Source organism: Leptonychotes weddellii, chromosome 2 (genome assembly GCF_054177405.1).
Source record: "Leptonychotes weddellii isolate Sample4059 chromosome 2, ASM5417740v2, whole genome shotgun sequence".
Taxonomy (NCBI): Eukaryota; Metazoa; Chordata; class Mammalia; order Carnivora; family Phocidae; genus Leptonychotes; species Leptonychotes weddellii.
The window spans coordinates 94,827,132-94,847,245 of NC_138370.1; the positions used below are offsets into that span (position 1 = coordinate 94,827,132).

At 36.7% G+C, this 20,114-nt stretch overlaps 1 long non-coding RNA gene across 3 annotated transcripts in view; it reads left to right on the top strand.

The window, feature by feature from the left end:
• The window catches only part of LOC145720132 (uncharacterized), a 361,125-nt gene that overhangs the window by 1,782 nt on the left and 339,229 nt on the right, over nt 1–20,114 (top strand). For all 3 annotated transcript variants that reach the window (XR_014142903.1, XR_014142901.1, XR_014142902.1), the window contains exon 2: nt 12,011–12,088. This is a non-coding gene — a long non-coding RNA (uncharacterized LOC145720132). The remainder of the gene's footprint in view (nt 1–12,010; nt 12,089–20,114) is intronic.

The window sequence follows — 20,114 nt, forward strand, 5'->3', positions numbered from 1 at the left end:
GCCTGTGACCACTCAATTCTATCTCTGGCACCCAACCCCGTGTGGAGTCTCCAAACCCAGCAGATCCCTGCGGTGTGCTTCCGCACCTCTCCCCCCGGGGGAAAAAGATGAGTCTCCCCGGCTCTGCTGCTTGTGGGGTCCCTGCTGGAGGAGCAGTGGCCCGACTATGCCGCGGATCACGGTTTATGGCAACCCCGAGCTGAGAGCCCGTGCCTGGGCTCTGTCTCTGCAGCTGGCTTCCCCGCTCCAATCCCTGGGAGCTCTGCCACACTCAGGCACCCCCAGTCTTTCTGTGACCCCGAGGGTCCTGAGACCACACTGTCCCACGAGGGTTCCACCCCCCGCTTAGCCACTGGAGTGATGTCCCTCAGCGGAGCCGACTCTAAAAGTTCTGATTTTGTGCTCCGCGGCTCTATCACTTGCCGGTAGCGGCCGACGGAGCCCCCTCCCCCGCCATCTATCCTCCCGAATATCGCCTTGGATTCACTTCTCCGCACGTCCTACCTTCCAGAAAGTGGTCGCTTTTCTGTTCAGAGAGTTGTTGCTCTTTTCTTCGATCTCCCGTTGAATTCGTAGGTGTTCAGAATGGTTTGATCCCTATTCAGCTGAATTCCTGAGACCAGACGAAATCCAGGTCTCCTACTCCTCCGCCATCTTGCTCTGCCCTCTCTCAAGTGGCCTCCTTAATGCCCATCCCCCAATTACCCTATCCCCCCAACTCACCTCCCCTCCAGCAACCCTCAGTTTGTTCTCTATAGTTAAAGAGTCTCTTATGGTTTTCTAAATATAAAATCATGTTGTCCACAAAAATAGTGACAATTTTACTACTTTTTTCCCAGTTTGGATGCCTTTTATTTATTCTTCTTGCCTAATAGCTCTGGCTAAGACTTCTAATACCATGTTGAATAAAAGTGTCAAGATTGAGCATCCTTGTCTTGTTTCTGATCTTAGAAGAAAATATATCAGCTTCATACCACCTACTATGACATTAGCTGTGGGCTTGTTGTATATGGCCTTTATTATGTTGAGGTACATTTCATCTATACCCACTTTGTTCAGAGATTTTATGTAAATGGATGTTGAATTTTGTCAAATGCTTTCTCTGTATCTATTGAGATGGTCATATGATTTTTCTTCTTAATTTTGTTAATGTGGTGTATCACATTGATTGATTTGTGGATGTAGAACCATTCTTGCATCCCTGGAATAAATCCCACTCAATCATACTAAATGATCCTTTTACTGTATTGTTGAATTCAGTATGTTAATATCTTGTTGAGATTTTTTATTTGTGCTTATCAGGGATATTGGTCTACAATTTTCTTTTTTGTGGTGTCCTTGTCTGATTTTGGTATCAGGGTAATGCTGGCTTCATAAAATGAATTTAGAAGAATACTCTCTTCTTCAATGTGCTGAAAGAGTTTGAGAAAGCTAGATATTAAATCTTTAAATATTTGGTAGAATTAGCCAGTGAAGCCATCTGGTCTTGGACTTTTGTTTGTTGGGAAGTTTTTGATTACTGATTTAATCTCCTTAGTAGTAAGTGGTCTATTCAGATTTTCTATTTATTCATGATTAAGTCTTGGGAGATTGTATGTTTCTAGGAATTTATACATTTCTTCTAGGTTGTCCAATTTGTTGGTTTATAATTGTTCATAGTAGTCTCTTATAGTACGTTGTTTTTCTGTGGTATCAGTTGTAACTTTTTCATTTCTGCTTTTATTTGTTTGAACCCTCTCTCATTTTTTCTTGATGAATCTAGCTAACAGTGTTTGTCCGTTTTTAAATTTTTTTCAAAGAACCAGCTTTACATTTCATTGATCTTTTCTATTGTCTTTTTAGTCTCTGTTTTATATATTTTTACTCTGATCTTTCTTATTTACTTCATTCTACTAATTTTGGGCTTCATTTGTTCTTTTTTTTTTTTTCTAGTTACTTCAGGTGTGAAGTTAAATAATTTGTTTGAAAATTTTCTTGTTTCTTGAGATGGGCCTGTATCACTATGAACTTCCCTTTTAAAGCCACTTACACTGCATCCCATAGATTTTAGTAAGCTATATTTCCATTTTTATTTGTTTCAAGGTATTTTTTGATTTCTTCATTGATCCATTGATTGTTCAGTGGCATGTTGTTTAATCTCCACATATTTGTGATTTTTCTCAGTATTCTCCTTGTAATTGATTTCTAGTTTTATACCATTGTGGTCAGAAAGGACACTTGATATGATCAAATTTCTTAAATTTATTGAGACTTGTTTTGTGGCCTAATGTATGATTTATTCTGGAGAATGCTCCATGTGCACTTGAGAAGAATGTGTCTTCTGCTGTTTTTGGAAGGAATGTTCTCTGTATATCTATTAAGTCCATCTGGGCTAATGTGTTGTTTAAGGCTGATGTTTCCTTATTGATTTTCTGTATGGATAATCTATCCATTGGTGTAAGTGGGACATTAATGTCCTCTGCTATTTTTGTATTGTTGTCAATTTCTTCCTTTAAATCTGTTAATATTTACTTTATATATTAGGTGCTCCTATTTGGATGCATAAATATTTACAAATGTTTGTTTTTTTGTGGGATTGACCCCATATCATTATGTAATGTTCTCTCTTATCTGTTATTACAGTCTTTGTTTTGAAGTCTAATCTTACTTGATGTAAGTATAGCTACCCCAGCTTTCTTTTGATTTCCATTTGTGTGAAATATCTTTTTCCATCCCTTTGCTTCCAGTTTGTGTGTGTCTTTACATTGGAAGTGAGTCTCTTGTAGGCAACATATAGATGGTCTTGGCTTTTGTTGTTATTGTTGTCATTTGTTTGCTTTTTATCCATTCAGCTGGTCTATGTCTTTTGATTGGAGAATTTAGTCCATTTACATTTAAAGTAATTATTGATAGGTATGTACTTATTGCCATTTTGTTAATTGTTTTCTGACTATTTTGTAGTTTCTCTCTGATCCTTTGTTCTTATTTTGCTCTTTTCTGTTATGGTTTGATGATTTTCTTTAGTGTTATGCTTAGATTCCTTCCTTCTCCTGCTCCTTTTCCCCCCCATCATCCCCTCCTCCTTCGTCCTCCTCTTCCTACCCCTCCTCCACCCCCTTCTCCTCCTTCATCTTCTCCTTCCCCTCCTCCTCCTCCTTCTCCTTCTTCTTTTTTAATCACCTATAAGTTTTTGCTTTGTGGGTTATCATGAACTCACATGTAATAGCTTAACTAGTCTATTTTAAGTTGCTAGAAACTTAAGTTTGAGTACATTCTAAAACTTTACTCTTTTACTCCCCCCCATGGTTTATGTTTTGATGTCACATTTTACATTCTAAAATTTTGTGTATTCCTTAACCGATTATAGTAATTATAGTTATTTTTACCTATTTTGTTTTTTAACCTTTATACTAGCCTCATAACTGATTAATTCACTACCTTTGATATATATTTACTTTTACCAATGAGATTTATACTTTCATATATTTTCTTGCTATTAATTAATGTTCTTTCTTTTCAGCTTAAGATGTCCTTTTAACTTTTTTTTTTTTTTTTTTTTTTAAGGCTCGATTAGTAGTGATGAACTCCTTTATCTTTTGTTTGTTTGGGAAACCCTATCTATCCTTCAATTCTGAATGATAGCCTTTTTTGGGTAAAATATTCTTGGTTAGAAGTTTTTCCCTTTCAGCACTTTGAATATATAATTTCATTCCCTTCTGGCCTGCAGTTTCTGCTGAAAATTCCGCTCAGTCTTGTGGAGATTACTTTGTATGTAAAAAATTGCTTTTCTCTTGCTGCTTTTAAGATTTTTTCTCTATCTTCAACTTTTGACATTTTAATTATAATGTGTCATGGTATGGATCTTTTGGGGTTCATTTTATTTGGAATTCTCTGGGTTTCCTGGATCTGGATGTCTTTTCCTTTCCCAGGTTAGGGAAGTTTTCAGCCATTATTTCTTCAAATAAGTTTTCTCTCTCACTTCTCCTTCTGGGACCCCTATAATGCAAATGTTATTTTGCTTGATATTTTTCCATAGGTCACGTAAGGCGTCTTCACACTTAAAATATTTTTTTTCTGTTGTTCTGTTTGTGTGAGTTCCACTGTCCTCTCTTATAGATCACTGATCCTTTCTTCTGCTTCATCTAGTCTGACGTTGAACCCTGGTAGTGTATTTTTCAGTTCAGTATTAAGAACTGAAGACAGCTCTGTGACTTCTGTTTGGTATTTTCTTATATTTTTCTGTCTCTTTGCTGAAGTTCTCATTGTGTTTATCTATTCTTCTCCCAAATTCCATGAGCATCTTTATGACCATTACTTTGAATTCTTTATCAGATAAAGTATTTATCTCTGTTTCATTAAGGCTTTTCCCTATAGTTTTATCTTGTTGCTTTGCTTAGAACATATTCCTCTGTTTCCTAATTTTGCTTGACTCTGTTTGTTTGTATGTACTAGGAAACAGCTATCTCTTCCAGTCTTTAAGAAATGGCCTTGTGTAGGAGATGGAACTTATCTTTCAACCTTGCCCTAGCTCTTGGTTGTCTCTCAAACCCTTGTAATTGTCTAAGCAGCCTGATTTATTCTTAATAGTTCCTAGTTGTTGAGGGTGTGCCAAGACCTGTCAGTGTTCCAAAGAGAGGACTTTCAGTCAACACCTAGTTTCAGACTAATTGGAAGCCAGACCCTCAGGCAGAAACTTTTAAAGTATACAAATATATACAGTTCATTGGTACCACAATCAAACTCTGTCAACCTCCAGATCAGACCAATCTAGAGATGTCTCCTGGGAGACAGTTGCAAAACTTGGAGCTTCAGACAAGTGTATAAACTCCTTTCTGGGAGACACCAGTGAGTTGTAATGAGGTCTAGGGAAAGCACAAAGATGGTGTCCTTCCACCTACATTCCATGAGAGCACTTTTGTAGCCTATAGATATGTGACAAACCTAAAGTCTGCCCCTCAGGCTGAAGATCCAGTCCAAGTAAATATGCCTTTTTCACAAAAAGTCTGGGGGTGTGTTTCAGTTTGTTGTCTGTGTGGTGCCCTGGGGTGCTAGTCTGCTAAAAGTGTTCTCTCTGATTGTTATAGTCCTGTGGGACCCAGGAATGCAAGCCTCTCCCTGGCCATCAGAGCCAAGTGATCAAGGGGTATCTCTTACTTTGGACTGCACATGCTCCCTGGCTTTAGCAAGGCAGCTGAAGAGTGCAGCACTGGGGCCTGCCTGCTTTCACAGGGAGTTAGGAAAATGCAGGGCTAAGATGCACGTATTTTCTTCAGTGAGGCAGTGGAAGAGCACTTGGTTTGGGCACATCCATCAAAATTATCATGGTAGAGGGAGAGCACAAAAATGGTGCCTGCCAGTGTCTCCAGCTCTGGAGAGTGTCCCAATAGGCCCTTTCCCCTCTGGCAGATGCTATAAGATTACCAAATGAATCATCTTCACATATAGTCTAGGTGCTTTTCAAACTGCTCATTTTGCAGTGGTCCCTGGGGTGACTGAGTCTGTACTCAAGCCCTTTAAGAGAAGTTTCTCAGTTCCCTACTGTCCTTTAGATCTCCTGGATGTGAGCCCCATTGGTTTTCAAAGCCAGATGTTTTAGGCTCTCATTTCTCCATTATAGGTCCTGGGTTGGAGTGACTATGGGGCACAAACCCCTCACTCCTCAGAGAGAAGCTCCAGTTTGTAAGATCCTTCCTGATTGAGGGATGCTGTGCTGGGGGTGGGGTTTTTGGCAAGACTACATCTCTGTCTCTCCTAACCATCTTGATTTTACTATTTGTTGTGAAGGAGGTGTTCAGCTAGTTTTCAGATCTTTTTCAAAGGGAATTTATTCTTTTTTTTTAGGATTTATTTATTGATTTATTTGACAGAGAGAGCGAGAGTGAGAGAGGAAACACAAGCAGAGGGAGTGGGGGAGGGAGAAGCAGGCTTCCTGCAGAGCAGGGAGCCTGATGTGGGGCTCCATCCCAGGACCCAGGGATCATGACCTGAGCTGAAGGCAGATGCTTAACGACCGAGCCACCCAGGTGCCCCCAAGGGGAATTTATTCTATATGTAACTGTAGATTTAGTGTATCTGTGGGAAGAGGTGAGTTCACTATCTTCCTATACCATCATCTTGAACCATCCCCTAGTAATCAGTTTTATTAAGTTTTAGAGAGAAGGTGGTTTAGGAGCTATTTTATGGTATGTAATTGTGGAAGCATGTTTTCTGGTTTTTCAAATCTCAACTCTCCCATTTACTAGTTTTGTGATCTTAAGCAAGTTACTTAATCTCCTTGGGCTTTAGTTTCCCCATCTGTAAAATGGGATCTTGAAATATCTACTGCACAGGGTTGTTGTGAGGGCTAAAGTAATAAATACATATAAAGCTTTTATAACTGAGCCTAGTTCACAATAGCACTTGGTAAATGTTTACTTGTAATACTTTTATTTTCACAATATACTCTGATAAAAATTTCCTCACTGTCCATTTTGTCAGTTATTCATACCATATAATATTTCCACAGGTTATTCGAAAACAGTAGTTTAATTTCTTCCATGATCTAATGTAAAATTATTTTTGCAAAATATCTGGGAAATATGCATTGAAAAGTGACATATATTTTATCTTGCTATGTGTGTGTATGTGTCTGTGTGGTCACGGATGTGTGTGTGCATGAGAGACATGGTGTAAGCTGATAAGGTTCATCAATACCCTTAAACCTTGTTCATTTTTTAAAGTTTTATTTATTTAAGTAATCTCTACACTCCATATGGGGCTCGAATCAGAACCCCGAGATCAACAGTCAGATGCTCTTCCAACTGAGCCAGCCAGGCACCCCTAAACGTTGTTCATTTTTATGTGCTTTTTAAATTATAAAAATAATATACATTGACACTTGTCACCCACTCTGTAGAAGTGAATGAACTCTAACCCCAAATTTGATTCTGATGTTGAGACTGATGATACCACGCATGCATCAAGTGGGTATGAAAAGATTTATTACTTGCAGATGAGCTTTCTGTGAAGTATAGGGTTGGCTCCCAAGCAGGTCCAGAGATAGTGTGAAGGAGTAGGGAAAGGAGACTGGCTTAGCTTTTACTGTAGTTAGGGGATGGGTCTAGGGTGTGGGTTCCTGTGCATGGCCCAGGGATGATGTGGTTTGAACTTCCCACTGGCACCAAAGAGGGCAGCATCTGGTGTTTCTTATCAGCTCGAGGGGCAGAAAAGGAAGGGTGGTGATGGGCCTTAAGAGCTGTCAACAATCAAACATCATAAATGGAATCAGACTCTTTATTACAACTGTAGAAAACATGAAAGATAAAGAAATCCTAAAACAGAAATTAAAATTTTTGGTAATCACCCAATCCAGATACATTTACATTTTTTCTGTCTGGATTATTCTTGGTAATTTAAAAATCCTAGAACTTGATTTTTCTAGCTACACTTTAGCTTTTATGAATCATCATAAGCCTCACATTTTGTGTGTTGAACCAAAGAGAAAAAGCTATTTGGATTATAAATCTTCTGGAAAAATCAAATTGTTTTATGGGCTTTCCTCTTTTAAATTGCAAGCCATTTAAGATTATCCATTGTAATGTTTAACAAATAATATCGGTTTCAATGTATTGAACAAATGACAGTATAACTTCTGTTTGGAGCCAGAGAATCAACATCAGTCAGCCAGACAAAACCCATACTTAAATGATCTGAAGTGTTTGTATTCTTTTTAATTTTATTGATTGCCCATTTTTAGAGTTACTGTGTTTCATATTTCTATCTTTGTTATGCACTTTTTCTTTTTTGACTGGGCTGAATTTGGGTTAAATTGACTCTAGAGGACACTAAATGTAGTCTAGTTTTAAGAAATAACTTTTTTCCTCTTCATGGAAAAGATTACTCAAAAAATAGAAAATTGAAGCTTCCCTTGTCTAGAATAATGTAAGTTATTTAACAAAAAACCATGAACTTGTTGATGGCACAAATACAAGGTGCATTAATCAAATACTGAAAGTATTTTGTTTATATTTTAAAGGGTCTAATACATTAATCAGACCAGAAAAATTCCTAAAACTATTCTGGGTTATAAAGTTTAAAAAATTGAAAATATAAACTCTGTACATATATTCTAGAAATAGTTCTAACTGGCTTGTAGTAAGTCAAATGAAGCTTATAAATATGCCACTTAAGAAAAATTCTGTCATAAAATTACATTTATCCATTTATTTATTTATTCACAACATGGTTGTTAACTGCCTAGATCACAATAGTGACTGAAGTACAATCCTCAATTCAAGGAACTTTTACTCTAGTGGGGATAGCAGACAATTAAGCAGTCAAATACAATGGAGTGTGATATATATTAGGATAGAACAAACCAGAACCATGCTATTAAGTTTGTTGAAGGACTTATTGTTCCATAATATTCACTTTTCGTTAAGCTGTGTGACCTTGGTCTTTTTTTTTTTTAACCTCTTTGACCTTTAGTTTTCTCTTCTGTTATATTTATCTGATTATACATGATTTATTGATTTTTTTGGGTAAAGATTAAATAAAAAATATGCAGAGTACTGAGCACAATGCTTGTGTATATTAAGTGCTTGGTGAACAGTAGTTATTATTATCTCAAAATCCTGATCGTTGTACAAGTATTCATTTTAAAAAGACTTTTGAAATATCTTAAAATTGGTAAGAGTGAAATACAATTTAATTATGGTTTGGTTATGTCACTTACTCCCTTATACCAAACCCTTGGGTGGTTTTTTATTACTTATATAATAAAGGCCATTTACTTTTCTTGTATTTTGAGGCCCTCAATAATCTATCTCTCAAGGGATGCCTAGGTGGCTCAGTCATTAAGCATCTGCCTTCGGCTCAGGTCATGATCCCAGGGTCCTGGGATTGAGCCCCTCATTGGGCTCCCTGCTCAGCGGGAAGCCTGCTTCTCCCTCTCCCACTCCCCCTGCTTGTGTTCCCTCTCTTGCTGTCTCTCTCTGTCAAATAAATAAATAAAATCGTTAAAAAAAATAATCTATCTCTCAAGGTCCCTTTTTCAATAGGCTCTGCATATGCCTCTTCAGCTATTCCTTAAACATAATCTATACTTCACTGCTTCTCTTTCTGTACTCTTACTCTCTAATAATAATAGAAACTAATATTTTTTTGAGCATTAGGTAACAGGCACTGTGTAAAGTACTTTCCATGTATCATCATATTTAAAATTTATAGCATCCTTATTATGTACTCTTATGTTATGCTTGTTCACAAATGAGAAACTAGACCAAGTCATACAACTAGTAAGAAAGAGTGCCAGAATGCTGACCATCATATTGTGTTGCCAATTCTTAACCGTTGTACTCTTCTGCCCTCACCCAATCTGCTTGATGAGATTAATTCATTCTTCATGGCATTCTTGCAGTTACAGCTTCCGTAGAGATCTTCTCCCGTTGTCTTAGCTAAAGTTAACCTTTTGATACCACATACACCTTGAGCATAAGTTTAAACCTATGTTACAGTGTCCATCTCATTCTACTTTCTATTCCTGTTCTTCATGTAAATATTTCCTGAATGCCACCAAAACAACCTAAGAGTGGGTACCGTGTCTTAATTGGTTTTGTGCTCCTTGAGGGGCGGGGTGGGCATACAATATGTTTTATACTTCAGAAACAGTCAATAGGTGTTTTTGGAGTTAAATTCAGTTACACTAAACTGTTCATCTGAGCTCTGAAAATGTTTTATTATCCATGTTAAAGTGTCTCTAATGAGAATGGACTCAGACAGCAGAAGAGAACTTGTTAGATTTTATAGATTGTACAGATCAGTATGGTAAATTTTGTGTTAAAGATAAACACTTATCCTCAATAAATATGTGTTCAAAAAGTAGTGGATGATGTAAGGATTATAAAGGTCTCAATAGTACTGTTCTAGTTTCAGTAGTTCATGCTAGGACAATTACATTCTTCATGCCCAACCAGACTGAAATGTTAGACAGTAAACTTTGAGAGGCAAAACCATACTTGTCTTGATTACTAAGAATCCCCAATTCCTAGAACTGTGCCTGAATGGAGTAAGCCTTCAACTGATATTTATGTAGTTGACATTAATTAAACGTTTAGGCAACTTAAATCTTTGAGGAACAAATGGACTATCAGTAAGTCAAATGATGAGTCAAATAAGGATATAATTCCAAAGACTACATTGCTTAAAATATGCCATTTAACTGGTAACTTTCCTTTCTTTTTATATTGTTATTCCAAGCTGGCAATTTAGATTATTATAATTCACAAGGTGTATATTCAGTTTTGTTTCTGCGTTATTGTCAGATGTATAGCAAACCAAAATGGAACATAATCATTTATCTGCAAGATTGCAATAACTAATTTTATGACTGCACCTTTCTCTTTGCCTGTCTCATATCTATAATCTTTTGTGCAGTTTCTGGAGCTGGACTCAGTGTAAATCCTTATCTGAAGGCTACACTTCACCACCAGCTTCCTTTGGAGTGAGCCTGGCAGCACCATTTCTAGTTGTGAAACTGACAAAATTCTGAGAGATAACCAGATGCATCAGTTACTTTCATCATTTATAAAAATAGGACTTTGAGCAGAACTTTTCCTGTGGCCCAGAATTATAGTGTGAGGACACAAGAGTAACAGGTCATTTTAATGATTTTTCCTAAAGGAAAATACCTTTGTGGGATAAGAGTAGCATGATTTTTTTCTCTGACAAAACAATAACTCTGGGATTCAAGACTACTGCCTCCTGATGGAGTGACCACTGTTATCTGCTGGCTGGGGGAAGGTTTCACCACCTTGTCTCAAGTGAAATTGGGAGGAGAAAAGACAGGAGGATAGTGAATAAAAAAGAGCGGAAAGATGGATTTCTGGTCTAAGAAACCCTGTTCTCTTTTTCCTTGTTATCTTGAGGTTTTTGTGAATGTTCATAAATAAGCGCATTTACTGAAACATTTCACAAAGAAGACTAATGTAATGAGTTCATTGGAAACCCCAGGAAATATGAAATAGCAAAGGATTTCTCTCTTCGCCCTTTTAATTTGGTATGTGCTTCCCTGGCAGGTAGCCACATACTGCCTGGAGAACAGACTCTTTCAAACTGTCTTGTGGGAGCTTGTGGGTCCTCATTTATCATCTGGATGTAGTCACAGAAGTGAAGAGCCAGCAGAAGTGAAAATAGAACTCTTTCCAAGTCACTGGAAGCCCCCCAAGAGTCCCTGGTAACAAATGGGAAACAGCAGCTAGAAAATGGATTTCTTGTAAAAGCAGACTCTCTAGGAGTCATTAAAAAGTTTCCATTTTCAAGTTCTGTCATCTAATGACTTTTTTTTTCCCCCTCCAGAACATATATAAACTACCCACATTGTCATCAGGTATATTAAGTTTAAGTTAGATGTTTGCATTTTGTAATACTTAGAAAAGTCATTTCTTCTACTAAATGCTCTGCAAACAAAAAGCTACTTCCCATACCACGGACTATGTTATGGAAAGCTGTCTTCTAAGATTTTAGGACTTGATTGTTTAATTAAGAAGTCTGAGATAGTCTATATAAGCTGTAGTTATTGGATTCAGACCTTGTAGATTTCCTGATATCTTTAATAATCTTGTTTGTTTAGCTCATTTGTGATTTTCTTTTCTTTTTCTCTGGGCTCACAGAAAAAACATATGAATAAGCAATTTATTGAAAGAAGATGATCTTATAAAAATGATTCTGAACATTAGCCTATTATCATCATCATTCTTTGAACATGAACCTTAAAGATTTTTTTTGCCATTGAAAATTTTTTGGTGTTGTGTTGCCTTTAATAGAGAAATGTCCCACTGTCCTTGGCTTACTTATTCCTCCACCCCCACTCCATCCCTCGACACCTCCTTCACCCCATGGAGTCTGCTGCCTCTATCATCTTTCTGTGGTGCTGAATGTATATAGCTTCTGAAACACTTTGGAATGAAAGGTGCTATGAAATTGTAAAGTGTTTTTATCACAGAGTTCTGCCAATATGTCTCGATCTTGACGTGCAACACCTCTGCTATTTCAGTGTTGTGACGGGGACACAGCTGGTCCTGAGAAGGCATCATACTCAGACAAGCATGTGAGATTGCATTCATTCCTGTTGGTGAGTCCTAAGCTTTAGAGCATCTACCACATTAAACATATGTGGGCAATACATAGAAAGAAGGTTAGTGCTTTGCTACTTAAAGTGTGGTCTATGACATCACCTAGGAATTTGCTGGATATATAGGACCTCAGGCCCTGCCTCAGGGCTTCTGAATCAGAATCTGTATTTTAACAGGATCTATGCTTTGCCTAGTTTGAGTTAGGTTTCTGCGACTAACAAAGGAAGCAAAGGTTCTCCGTAACACCCATTCATAGCTGTAAGAAAAGGAAGGTTTTTGTGAGAGGATTAAGCTTGCAAGTTCAAGTATTAGCTTATAACACAAGAAAACTCAAAGCAAATTCTGTTGTTCAGCATTTTATACCCTAAACTCTCTAGCCTTCTTTCTTTGTATATAAGAAGAAAAAATTCTCATGAGATTTTTGAAAGTTTTAAATGAAAAAATGAATATAAACACCAAACATGGTGACTTACATATAGCAAATAGTCAACAAATGTTATAGACAATTTTTATTATTACTATTCTTCTTCTTCTTCTTCTTCTTCTTCTTCTTCTTCTTCTTCTTCTTCTTCTTCTTCTTCTTCTTTTTATTATATCTCCTTCGATGGGATCGACTCCCTTTAGGCCAGGGATCTGAATTCTACTTTACCCTTCTGAGTCAATAACTGGCTTGAGTTCTGTAATGCATATTTAGCTAGTTTTGTTTTGTTTTGGTTTGGTTTGGTTTGGTTTGTTTTTTTCTGGTAGACTTTATTTTCTCCTTAGTGAGAAGAATAACAAAAGATACTCAATCTGGGTAGGAGCTCTAGGTGCATAAAGGGTTACAGAAAACTCCTTTTGGATTTTCTCTTCTACCTCAATTCTGTTCTTCTGTACAGCCCACTGGCCATGGGTGTGGATAGCAACTCACAGCTAATAGCTTATAATGACTCCTCTTTTGGTGTCATTGGCCCCCAGGAACATTCTCAAATAGTTTTTGTTTCACTAGCTAGAAGCCTCAGGGTATTTTTCTAGAATGCTCACAAAGGAGTCTTCCTTGATTATTGGATTGTTAGTTTTCAAACTAATAACTCCTTTGAGGAAATTGTTAAAAGCCCTTTTGCCTTGGGCAAATGAGCATATGACACCATATTTCTGATTGTCACTTCAATTTCTTTCTATGTTTCCTTAATATGAGCATATACACGTTGACTCTTTGGCTTAAATTAGGATACATCTTCCCAAGAGGGCACCTACAGGTTACTGTAAGGTAGCCTCTATCATTGACTTTAGCCAAAGTCTGAGTTCAGTAGTTGAGCACTTGCTGGTATCCTCAAATGCTTCTTTATGTGTTATTCTATTCATAGGGCAATGGTGACAACTTGGTAAATCAAATTAGTAGGTTTTTTTTTTTTTTAAAGATTTTATTTATTTATTTGACAGAGAGAGACACAGCGAGAGAGGGAACACAAGCAGGGGGAGTGGGAGAGAGAGAAGCAGGCTTCCCACAGAGCAGGGAGCCCGATGCGGGGGCTCGATCCCAGGACTCTGGGATCATGACCTGAGCCGAAGGCAGATGCTTAACGACTGAGCCACCCAGGCGCCCCCGAATTAGTAGTTTTTAAGAGAAGATATTAAATTAAAGTTTGATACTTATTCTGTGCTGCACTTTCCTCTCTGATAGAATAAAAAATGTTTTAAAATTAATGATTCTAAGGGTGCCTGGATGGCTCAGTCGGTTAAGCATCTGCCTTTGGCTCAGGTCATGATCCCAGGGTCCTGGGATCGAGCCCCGCATCCGGCTCCCTGCTCCTCGGGGAGCCTGCTTCTCCCTCTCCCACTCGCCCTGCTTGTGTTTCCTCTCTCTCTATATCTCTCTCTGTCAAATAAATAAAATCTTTAAAAAAATAAAATTAATGGTTCTAAAAAAAGTAGAAAAAACATCTTCTGAATCAATAAATACTAATTAAAGTTTGCTTAAAATTCTTTTTCTTTTTAATTTCATGCATATTTGTTGATTGAGTAGTTTATATGACACCCAGTGCTATAGGAGATACAAAGTTGAATGATTTGATTCTTGCCTCCAGATGTTTAAACTTTTAAATAATTTGACATATAACCATGTCACATCAAAGAAAGCTTACCCTGGTATATACCTATGTTGAAGGAGGTCATCAAGAGGACAGGACCACCAGTTGACCCTCAAGTTGGACCCAGGCACTTGGAGACTCCTCACCCTCTCCCGTATACTTAAAGGCTGCCTCAAGGACACAGCCTTGAGAAAGTAATGTGTTGTTGAGACCATATCCTGTGACTGAATCCAGTTAAGGCCTCTATATAAACTGTAAAGATTCTGGTAGGTGGGGTGTAGAGATGTACTCATCTTGTGGCCACCCAAGACAAGCCTTATAAGTAAGTTCCCTTGCTAAACCTGCCACCTCCCAATCTGGAGTGTTCTGCCTTTTTTCTTTGGTCTCTGCTTGCCCTCCATGCACCGGGCCAGTTTCAGATTTCACCCAGGAAATTCCCAAGTTTTTGAACCAACAATCTACTGCTATAATGCTGGAGTAACAATATAATAGACATTCATACAGACTTTTAGATAATGCTCTTTGGACTTACTACTTCCTCTCCTATCATTAGCATCATGGGGACCTATAACATACATAGTTTTGTTTATACTGTGGTTCTTTTTAATTGTTAAGTACAACTTGGGAATTATAAAATTGAGGGGAGAGACACTTTCTTTACAGGCATTCTATATAATGTAGATAAGTAGATAATATGTATGAGGTATGTGAGTAGCATACATGTTAACTAATTATTAGCCAAAATGGTTGGAGGCAGAGTATGGTATAGTACAGTGTCTCTCAAACTTTTATTTTATTATTAACCTCCTAAGTAGAAAAATAAAGTTAAATTTAAATTTTTTTCAATAAGAGAAATTAAATATTAAAGAATAAGATTTCATCAGCAAAGTTGAACTTTGGAGGGCCAAAACCCATTGTAATATGTGAGAATCTTTTGATCTTCACTTTCTTTAATTTTTATTTCCTTGGAGGTGATATTATCTCCACTGAAAATGTATGGCATAGTGGAAAGAACAGGTTTTTTATTTATTGATTGATTTTTTAAAAGATTATTTATTTATTTATTTGACAGAGAGAGGGAGGGAGGGTGAGAGAGCACAGAGGGAGAGGAGAAGCAGACTCCCTGCTGAGCAGGGAGCCTGAAATGGGGCTCTATCCCAGGAGCCTGAGATCATGACCTGAGCTGAAGGCAGCTGCTTAATCAACTGAGCCACCTAGATGCCCCAGAATAGGTCTTTTAGTGTCAAACAGACATGGATTCAAATACCAGCCCTGCCATTTATTAGTTGATGGCATTGGGAAAACCACCTAAACTTTCTGACCTTTAGTTCTCCATGTACGAAGTGAGAATAATAATAGTTGTGAGGATTAGATAAAATGTTGGCAAAATGCTTGGCATTTTAATATGTGGTAACAATTACTAGTAAGGTTAATTAGTCTGAATATCATTCTCTGACTTTGTCAGACAATGATGAAAGTAAATATCTAAGGTGGTATGTTAATCAATATTCCTATAGACCAGTAGTTTCCAAATTTGGTTGCACATTGGAATCATCTCAGGATATATTAAAAATCTCCAAGCTTAGGCCACACTGGGACCAGTTAATTTGCAATCTCTCGGGTGGAAGATAGGCATTGGTATGTTTTTGAATCTCCTAGATGATTTCAATGTGAAGACAAGTCTAAGAATCACTGCTTTAGATAGTCAGTCTAAAGTTTGAAGATAGCTAGATAGCTGTAGCATTCACCTCAAGGACATGTTACCTGAGATTTAAAAATAAAATATCATAGAGTAGTCGAAGGAATTGCAGTTGTTTGGGATTATCCCAACACTAAATAAATTGCTATTAGAAGAATGCTTTTTTAAAAAATTAAATAAAATATGTTAATAACATATGCCTTAAAAACAGGTAGTTTTGAGTTTCAGAAAACCGTAAGTAAGTAACCCTACAGGGTTCACAGTCTTTGTGGCATGTGGTATTTCTCTTTGTGAAGGGAAAGGCATATTTTCCAACTTGAGGCATACCAGAGCCTAGACAGCATGTCACAGCTAAGAAGTAGGCTTATGATATACTTTTCCTTTTATTGAGAGACATGTCACATGTCACAAAATATTGTGGCTTAACTATAACTAATTGACATTGACCAGGTGAAGGAAAAGATTCCATTTTAATAAGAGTGAGAACAAATACTATATTTTGCATGTCACATACAGCATGTGAAACTATTCTTACTGTTTTTATTCTTAGTGTTCCATGGTTTGGTTTCTAGAGTTTCAGTTAGTGATGCTTGTCCATGGGGTGATAACCTAATTTTCAAGAGTGGGTTGATGCTCTGTCAACAGAGGAATGTCCGAAAGACCTATTACAGAATAGATATCTAATATGTGATATGTGGCAGACAAAAATGTCTGTGACAACACCCTGCAGAGTATTCATTGCAGATGACATGCTTGTTCATATAGGGGGGGAAAACAGCTTTAAACTCAGATCTGTGAAGATGGATGGACCAAATAAGCTGAATAAGATACAACTCAGAGATATAAAAATATTTAAGAGATACAATGAGTAGCGTATTAGACAAATTATTGCCTATCATAGAAAGTAATTCATCATTGAATAAAAGTCTGATGCGTTGAGTAATTTTCTGGGACATATCACCACTTAATTTTGATTTTTATTCAAAATTTAGGGATTGCTAATGAGATTGAACTGGAAGGGAACCCTTTAGACCTGAATAGTAGAGCTGGTGCGAGAATTGATCAACAGGAGGCCTTGACCCAGGATACGCAGAAAGAGCCAGAGAGAACAGTAGAAATTGTCTTCTATTTAGATCCATCACAATGCTATCACTGTCTTCCCAGATAGTGACGCTGTTTTAAAAAATTATTCAGTTAAAGTTTCTGGTATAATACAAACATGTGTTTGTAATCCAAATCTAAGAAAGTCCTTTAACAGAGGTAAAAATTAGTTTTGATAATAGGGAAGTATTTCCAGTACTTGAGAAATTATGATTTCACAAAATTAAAAATCTGATTTTAGTGCATGAGGCAGTTTAAATATAAGTCAGTTTCTACATATCAACTTTTTCTGATAAATATATGAGATAAATATAGAGTATGAGATTATATAAAGTATGAGATATATAAATTATTTGCTTTGAGTTTAGGGACAAAACTGAACATAGTCATTATAAACCTCTATTACACTCTATTAATTTATTCTTTCTCTACTTGTTTTGTGATTATATTATTATTTTAATTTACATTTCTAACATTTATATTGAATTTTATTCATGAGTAATTAATTTCTTTCTTGTAATTTTTTTTACCAATAGTTGTGAGATTTTAAACGACTTCTCTTGCTGGTTAGATAGCTAAAGGACATGTCATTTGAAATTTAGCATTTGCAATTTCTGGGTACTTGTATAATTTCATTAATTGCTTGTTGTCTTAAAATATCTTTCCATGAAAGAGAGCTTTTATTATTTATGATGAACAGTTGACCGTTGCTTTTTGTGGATGAAATTTCCTGAGGTTATTAATTATAATTGCCAGAGAAATTAGCCTTAATCATAGAAATTGCCATATATGGGAACTAAACAGCTTGCCTTTTATTACATGTGAAAGTAACTTGGGTTTAATCCAACAATAAGTCATTCTCATCATTTAAAAATGAAATATATCATCTCTGTTTCATTATAATTTTATTTTCAGTTCAGCTAAAAGTAACATCTTCCCATGATTATATAGAATCCTTAATTACTTATAATCTAAATGAAGTATTAGCAGACTAATTTCTCAATAAAACAGATTTTTTAAAAACTTAATTCATTCTGCCAGGAGCTAAAATACATCAAATATGTTGATACCTTCATGGAAAGGCATGATACCAATTCCAGCAATTAATGTATTTATTGAAATGACAAAGATGGTATTAATTTTCGGGAATAGTTGCTGGTGATGCAAGTTCTCTCTCTTACAAAGGTATGAACTTCTCAGGAAGAAGGACAATATATCACTCTTTTTTTTTTTTTTAAAGATTTATTTATTTATTTTGAGAGAGCGAGAATGAGAGAGAGAGAGAGAGAGTACATGAGTGGGGGAGGGTCAGAGGGAGAAGCAGGCTCCTCGCTGAGCAGGGAGCCAGATGCGGGACTCGATCCCGGGACTCTGGGATCATGACCTGAGCCGAAGGCAGTCGCTTAACCAACTGAGCCACCCAGGCACCCCCAGTATATCCCTCTTAAGTTTTATTTAAAATGTTATAGACCTTGTTCATTTATTGGTCATTCATTTAACACATATTTTTGCTATTATTTTCCAGCCTCAGTTTTGAGGTGTTCAGTAAATGTCTTACTCCATTCATATGGAATAAAACAAACACACCCACACAAACTCATACCCACATACAAACACACATTCATATATACATTTTTACACATGCAACCACATATGTCCTACTGTGTGCAGTAACTGGAGAAAAGAAGAGAACCTGTTTAGAGGCAAGGTCCTGAGAATGTACAGTGGGTTTGAATGCTCATTCTGTGGAAAAGAGCCGTAACTGTTTGGAATATAATTTAATTTGATGTGACATTCTATTTTATTCTGAGTTTTATAAAAATGTCTTTGCAGTAGTAACAAACACTGAGAACAAGGAAGGAAAATTATAGAAAATGCTTTTCTGATAATCTGGGATAGCTAATGTTCAGTTACTGAAAAGTTGCTCCTTTGCCCCCCAAAGAAGGTTTTCCCTAGTCAGTTGTCCATATTTAAAAAAAAAATGTAACTATAGCAAAGAACTTCATCTTTTAGTACCTGACCCATCCTATTCAGTTAATACCCCAAATGAAGATCAAGTGTGTCTTTCTTATGGCTTTGATAGGAATAGAAAGAAGACATATACTACAACAACTACGGCTACAGCTACTGTGCCTCATGAAAGAAGCAAATCTGGAAAGGATATGAGGGTCAATTTTGGTGCTTAGAACTATTTGGGAAAAAAATGTGTTTCAATTAATGATTTTGTTTTGAGTTTTAGGTTAAAAACTTAAGTTCTAAAATTCTTCTTCCATTCCCTCGGTTAAATGCTAGTGGGGGGGGGGGAGTTGGAGTTGTGAAAGATGTTTCATTTAGCTAAGGTTTACTGAGAAGTAAGGTGATCTTAACAAGAACTGATTCAGTAGCAGAAAGAAGAGTGGTGTGGGGATGTCACCAGAATGAATTAGGACTAAGGCACCTAAGTACAAAGCAAGGAGGTTTGGGGAAATATGAGACCTTGAGTGAATGTAATGAAAGTTTTCACACATGCACCAGAACCTCATAAACAGAGGTGCCATTTCTGAGCCTCTTTTAATGAAACAGTGCTTCTTTTCTTGAATATGTAGGTGGGTGAAGCAAAATATGTGGTAGTGTGAACCAGTCTGAACCAGCTGAGGTCAAGCATGAGGCTGACAAGTAGAGTTATATCTTAAAATGAAAACTAATAATTTTTAATGCAGAAATGTATCTCAAGGAAAAAAAAAGAGAAAAACAAAAAATCATTTAATCTCCCTCCCCCGTAGGGCTAGACACTACTAACTTAGTGGTATTATAGCTTTCCAGTTTTCTTCCTACATGTAAATGAACCCACGTTCATTCGTATATATATATTTTATTTTACAAAATAAGACCATACTCTACATAACTGCTATGAAGCATGCCTTTCCCATTTAAAAATATAAATATTTTTTACATCAGTAAATCTATGATTAGTGGCTGCATACTAGTCTAATATCTTGCATAAAAATGGAATTTTTGCTTAATTCTTTGCTTTTGTACATTTGAATCGTACATTCTTCAGAAATTTGTTTATTTGTTTGATTTAAAGCAGAGTTTCTCAACCTCAGCACTCTTGGCATTTAGGGCCATATAGTTAATGTTGTGGGTGTGTTCCATGCATTATAGGATGTTTAGCAG